The sequence below is a fragment of the Phoenix dactylifera genome, chromosome 6 (genome assembly GCF_051530095.1).
Source record: "Phoenix dactylifera cultivar Ajwa chromosome 6, Ajwa_hap1_PhDact_Kaust_v1.1, whole genome shotgun sequence".
Classification (NCBI taxonomy): Eukaryota; Viridiplantae; Streptophyta; class Magnoliopsida; order Arecales; family Arecaceae; genus Phoenix; species Phoenix dactylifera.
In genome coordinates, this window is record NC_143195.1 from 30,442,023 (window position 1) to 30,448,166 (window position 6,144).

Sequence of the window (6,144 nt, forward strand, 5' to 3'; positions counted from 1 at the left end):
CGAAGTATAGCCACCCTGCGTCCGCCGGGTTCTTCTTTAACAGAAAACACCGGCGGAAAAGGCCTACCGAGATCGGAATCCCATGCCCGAGGCACAGGGACAAGAACCCGATTATGGTCCTCCACGAGTTCGGAGCCAACTGCGCCGGGACGAGCTGGTACTCAGCCAGCAGGTTGCTCACAAACTCGTGAACAGGAAAACGCAGGCCAGCCCAGAGCGTCTCGCGGTAGACCGCGATCCGACCTGGGGGCGGCTGCGTCACCCTGTCTCCCGGCCCCGCAGTTTCAAGGCGAAACCCGGGCTGGAAGAAGAACCGGGAGCGGATCAACTCCAACTCCTCCCCCGACAGGCTCGACCCTACTTCCTCGGGACCCAAACCCATTCCCACAGAAGAGCGAAATAAAAATTAAAAGCAGAGGATGAAAACTGGGGAGAAGAAGGAAAGAGGAACCCTAGCAATCACAAGGTAGGGACCTACTGGACATCGCCGGAAATCGCTCCGGGCACCAACGACGAAGTTCGGTTGAGGAAGAAAGCAAGGGAGGAAGACAACGAAAATGAGAGGCAGCCAAATAAGACCTTTAGGGCAGATTCATGGGGTTTATATAGACCCCCCTGACGGCCCAGATCAACAGGGTCGGTCCCCATCCCCCGACCGGGTTGCGCCACGTGTCGACCTCGGAAGCCGAGGCACCGTATCCACTCCGAATTAATAAATCGGGTACAAAATCGAAGCGTTGTCCCATCGGATCTCGGGGCCTCATCATGGGTCCGTAGAATCAAATCGTCTTGAGGAACGAGCGGGCGCCGCCCCCGCTCCCCTCATTTAATAAGATCTGGGACACGTGGAGCCCCGATGTGGCCTCCACCTCCCCGGAATTATGATCCAGTAACACGAAATCGGAAGCGTCCGACCTTAGGTCGTGCCGCGTGTCCGCTTTAGACCCTGTAATGGCACACTCATTGATGAGCAAGGGGTCTCGATTACGGGATCGAGACACCGCCTCGACGAGCTCGAGGACCCCCATCATTAATCCGCCGCAAAGCAATCTTGGCGATTCAAGAGACGCCACCCCCGCTTCAAGAAGCGTAACGATACGAGCTTCATCATAAGCTCGCTGAATAAAGCAACCTCAGGGCGCCAAAGGGCGCAGGTTTCGCCATAAAAACTCCGAGAAGCGCAAGGGCGCGGACGAGATGCGCCCCCCTAACTTTAATAATGGACTTTACTTCCTACGTCCGAGCCCACAAGCCGCTCGAACTCGGAAGTCGGGGGGTAGTGTTGGGGGGAATAAGATTTTTTCCCCAAATGACGCAAATGCCCCTAAGAAGCTGCACAACCTCCGACCCTGGACGGCCGAAGTCGGCGTCCGACCTCGGAACGCCCGACCTCAAGACGACCGACCTCGAGACCTCCGATCTGAGAAAAACCCCGATGTTCGAGGTCTACTCTTGTCAACCACCTGCTACGGCCGTGCACCTCTGAGGTCCGGCCGAGGACCATATCCTGATGCCCCTCTGGCATTTATTGCGCATGGCCGCTATAACCCTCCGGCTCACTCCACAATAAATGCGGATCTCCGGCTTACTCCACAATAAATGCGGATCTCCGGCTTACTCCACAATAAATGCGGATCTCCGGCTTACTCCACAATTAATGCGCATGGCTCCTGTCATCTACGGACCCTCAGCTCTCCACGGCAAATTAGCCCAGCAGAGTCTAGTCGACTATGATAAGTCTCTGATCTCGGCCATACCTCCGACACCAATGCAATAATTCGCCTGGTAACGTGCTAGTTCGGGTTGTACGACGCCCTCACCGCCGACATCAATGCAATAATTCGCCTGGTAGCGTGCTAGTTCGGGTTGTACGACGCCCTCACCGCCGACATCAGTGCAATGATTCGCCTGACCGTGCGCCGACCTGAACGACATGTCGAGCCGTACTACGGCTTCGCCCTGTTACATCGCAGGTAAACCGACCCCCGCCTATAAAAGGGAGCCTTGGCCTCTCAGGAGGGGGTTGGAAGAGGGATACACTCTACAGACACTGTTTATCTCTCTTTTCACACTATTTGCCCCCTCCCTGACTTGAGCGTCGGAGGGCCGGCGCCGGAAAACCCGGCCACCAGTTCGTGTGCAGGCACCCGGACGGAGGACGCCACCAGCTGACGGATCGCCGCCTCACCACGAGGACCAGCTGCTCCTTCTCTCCGACCACACCAGACGGAGGACGCCGCCCGCCGACCGGTCGCCGCCCCGCCGTGGTGACTCGCCGCTCCCTCTCCCTCGACCGAAGATTGCCCCCGGGTCCAATTTCCAGCAACAGATCACATCTCAACAGGTTTGATTCTGTTCTTACAATAATCTTCTCCTCTGTTTTGCTCTCACAATTTTGGTTTAACTAAAGCTTGAAAAGTTTATGCACCTTGGCCAAGCCTAAAACCTTAACGTGGCATTACTGCCCGATAATCTTGATACATCGAGCATGAACTTCTTCTACTTAGATGATTCTTTTGGTTTTTCGCACTCAGCTGTTTGATTGATGATACAAATTCGAAAATGATCCCTCCTACAAGGAGTTGGATACTATACTTTTGCCTCTCAGTTGACCACATATCATTTTATATCAAGTTCCTGTGAAACTTATGGAGTTTGAAGAGGTATAGGGAGAAGGAAAAGTATTCAGGAGCAAGTTGCTGGATTTTACAGTGAGGGTGATCAGCCATTAAATTTCACTAACCCACACAGGTCTAGAAAGGGAACTGCTGAAGAGTGATTGAGCTTCGGAGGGTTTTCTTTGTGGTTGGGCAAATCGCAGGCAACAGGGCTCGCTTACTCTTAATGGACCTTGGCCCCTCGGGCCGGCCCATTAGCCTAAAAACAAACCGGCTGTTCCAATCTCATCTGCTTGACTCTTATTCTCGTCTTCCATCATTAAAAAGTTCTGATATGTCTTTTTTTGACGTCTTTCTCTTGCTTGCATCTCCACCAACAAGACAATGCTTAAAGGTCTCTTTCCAGCCCCTTTAGCTTATTCATCTCTCGTTTTCTTATTATAGTTTAATGTAGTAAGATCATCTCAAGTCTTCAGTTCTTCCCATCAAACATTTCCTCCCAAAGTAATTCGCATTAGTAAAGAAAACTCTGTGCCCAAGTAGTGGTCCCGTTATGGACTTGAAATTAGACAAAATTAGAGAGTGTTGTTGTCACGCCCCGAACCCAGCACCCAGGTCCGGTACGCGACCGGCCGCATGAGCCCTAGAGCAATGCCCTAAAGATCATGCAAGGCCTAAGATGAACAAAAATCTAATACAATCCACAATTAATTCATTTATTTAGATAGACGAATCGAACATGTCCAGATAATCAAATTAATTCAATTACAAAATCTTCAAATGCTCATCATCATCAAGAAAGATAAACTAACTAGCTAGCTAATAACTCTGATACTCGTTCTCTGCGCCCAACCCATCCATGTATGCATCCTGCAACTCTGAAAGAGAAAGAAGAAGGGGGTGAGCTTTACAGCCCAGTAAGAACCCCTACACATTCATACCAACACAATAGTAATATGAATTTTGAAAACCACGGCAAAACGATGCACACTTCATGAGATCATAAACCGGCTATCAAAAGACTCAAGTAATCAATATAAGTTTGTATGTCAAACATCAATGAAAGTCCAGTCACACGAGAATGATATAGCATAGGATAACTCATAAATATTCATTACTGTGTTCATTTTTTTTTTCCATTCTATATTAACTTGATCCGGATCAATTATCTTTCCGACTTTGGGCCAAATCCCGGTCACGTTTCCAGCCCGTGACAGGGCAAACCAATAGTGTCACACTTAGAGCCTGTAACGGGCAAACCAACATTGTCACACTTAGAGCCTGTAACGGGCAAACCAATAGTGTCACACTTAGAGCCTGTGACGGGCAAACCCATAATAACGAGACGGCCCAAAGTCAATGTTCATTTAATCAATTTCACATCCACACATCAATCCCTTTTATTTACAACTATAGACTAATCCGGTCACGTTTCCAGCCCGTGACGGGGCAACCAATATTAACAAGGTTAGTCTATAGCACCACATCCATAAATCCAATTATACAGGTGTAGGTTATGCACATGCATACATCATAATATCAATCACAAGCCAACACAATCAAAATATAGTTTAATATAACAATTTTGATTTGTCTAGATCATAGCATATTAATTCAGATCGTAGCATATTATACATATATAAGTATAAAAATATTTATATTATGCAGGATTGGCGTACAAGGATTCTTACCCTTTATTGAAAAACTCAGACAGACTAAACACCCGCCCTTACGGCGATCTATGAATCGGGATCCGCAGAACCCTGCTCAGCGTCCTCTTGTCCAACAGATTGTTCCCCTACAGAACCAAATCAATATTAGAAATTATCCAAGATATATATATATAAAAACCCAAAACTCTCTATGGATCCTCTTAAAGGTCCACTAGTATCTAGCGCCCCAGGACTAACCAACAGTCCATGATCTCCCTATATTGAACTAGAGAGAAAACAAAGCAATAAAAGGGAGCAACTAGAGAGGAAGAACAAAAAAAAAGAATTGTTCTCTCTCTCTCTCTTTCTTCCTTCTTCCCGTCAATAAATTAACAGAGAAGAGAGAGTTGGCTCTCTCTCTCTCTCTTTCTTCCTTCCTTCCTCCCGATTGGAGGGTAAACTCCATGGCGGCGGCCCATGGTCGGCACCGTCCCATGACCGACGGCCTCGGCAGTGCCGGCGATGCGCCATGGCCGGCAACGGCTGGCCGGAATGGAAGAGGAAGAAGTCGCACAGGGGCTCGGTTTCTCCATCAATCCGGCGGATTACCGGCCGTATTCCCAAAGAAACAATGGCCCTTAGACAAAGGAGAAGGAGGAGAAGGACCTTACCTCATCTCCGGTGAGCTTCTCCGGCAAGCCCGACGGCGAACAACCCAAGCCTCTCACGGATCGCCTAGAACTCCAAATCTCTCTCTCCCCTTTTTTTTTTTTTTTGAAAGGATCTCTCGGTTGGTGCCCTAGGAAGAGAGGGAGGAGGTCTTGGAAGAGGATTGGCCCAAAATAGTAGGGTTTGATCCCCTCCTAAATCTCTCCTTCCGGTGGATTCGGGAGGAGGGGAAAAAAAAATTCCCGAAACAGGGGAGGGAGAGCATTCAATCGGAAGACTCCCTCCCCTTTTTTTTTCACATGTTGGGCCGCCCTTGCTTAGAGGCCGGCCCAACTCAAACGTGGCCTTTACATTCTCCCCCCCCCAAAAAAAAATTTCGTCCTCGAAATTGACATACCTGAGGTTTCAAAAAGCTGCGAATACTTGACTTTCATCTCTTCTTCGAGCTCCCAAGTAGCCTCTCTTTCCGTATGATTATTCCATTGTACCTTCACAAAAGAAATAGTTCGATGTCGTAGTACCTGATCTTTTCTGTCCACAATTCGTATCGGGATCTCCTCATAGGTCAAATCTTCTTGAAGATGTAATGGCTCATATGCTACCACATGACTCGGATCTGGAACGTATTTCTTCAACATTGACACATGAAAGATACTGTGCACACTAGATAAAATCGGAGGTAAAGCCAGTCGATATGCCACCTCCCCAACCTTGTCCAAAATCTCAAACGGACCAACATACCTAGGGCTCAATTTGCCACGAATCCCAAATCTCATCACACCTTTTGTGGGTGACACTCTCAAGAAAACATGATCTCCAATTTGAAATTCCAGTTCTCTCCTTCTATTATCAGCATAACTCTTTTGGCGACTCTGAGCTGTACGAAGTCGTTCTCTGATCACTTGTACCTTTTCAACAGTCTGTTGTACTATCTCTGGGCCTAACAATTTTCTCTCGCCCACGTCATCCCAACAAATAGGCGATCGGCACTTCCGGCCATACAACGCCTCAAAAGGAGCCATTTGTATACTTGCTTGATAGCTATTATTGTAAGCAAACTCTATTAGTGATAAGTGGCCATCCCACGCTCCTCCTAGATCCATGACACAGGCTCTCAACATGTCTTCCAAAATCTGGATGGTTCTTTCTGACTGTCCATCGGTTTGGAGGTGGAAAGCTGTACTGAAGCTCAATTTGGTTCCAAG

General features: G+C 48.4%; 1 long non-coding RNA gene across 1 annotated transcript; it reads right to left on the reverse strand.

Moving 5' to 3' along the window:
* Positions 1-3,325: 3,325 nt before the first annotated feature.
* Positions 3,326-5,203, reverse strand: LOC148703208 (uncharacterized). Its single transcript, XR_015988035.2, has 3 exons — positions 4,942-5,203; positions 4,310-4,416; positions 3,326-3,496 (listed from the first exon to the last, which is right to left on the reverse strand). It is a non-coding gene; the product is annotated as an uncharacterized LOC148703208 (long non-coding RNA).
* Between the last annotated feature and the right edge of the window lie 941 nt (positions 5,204-6,144).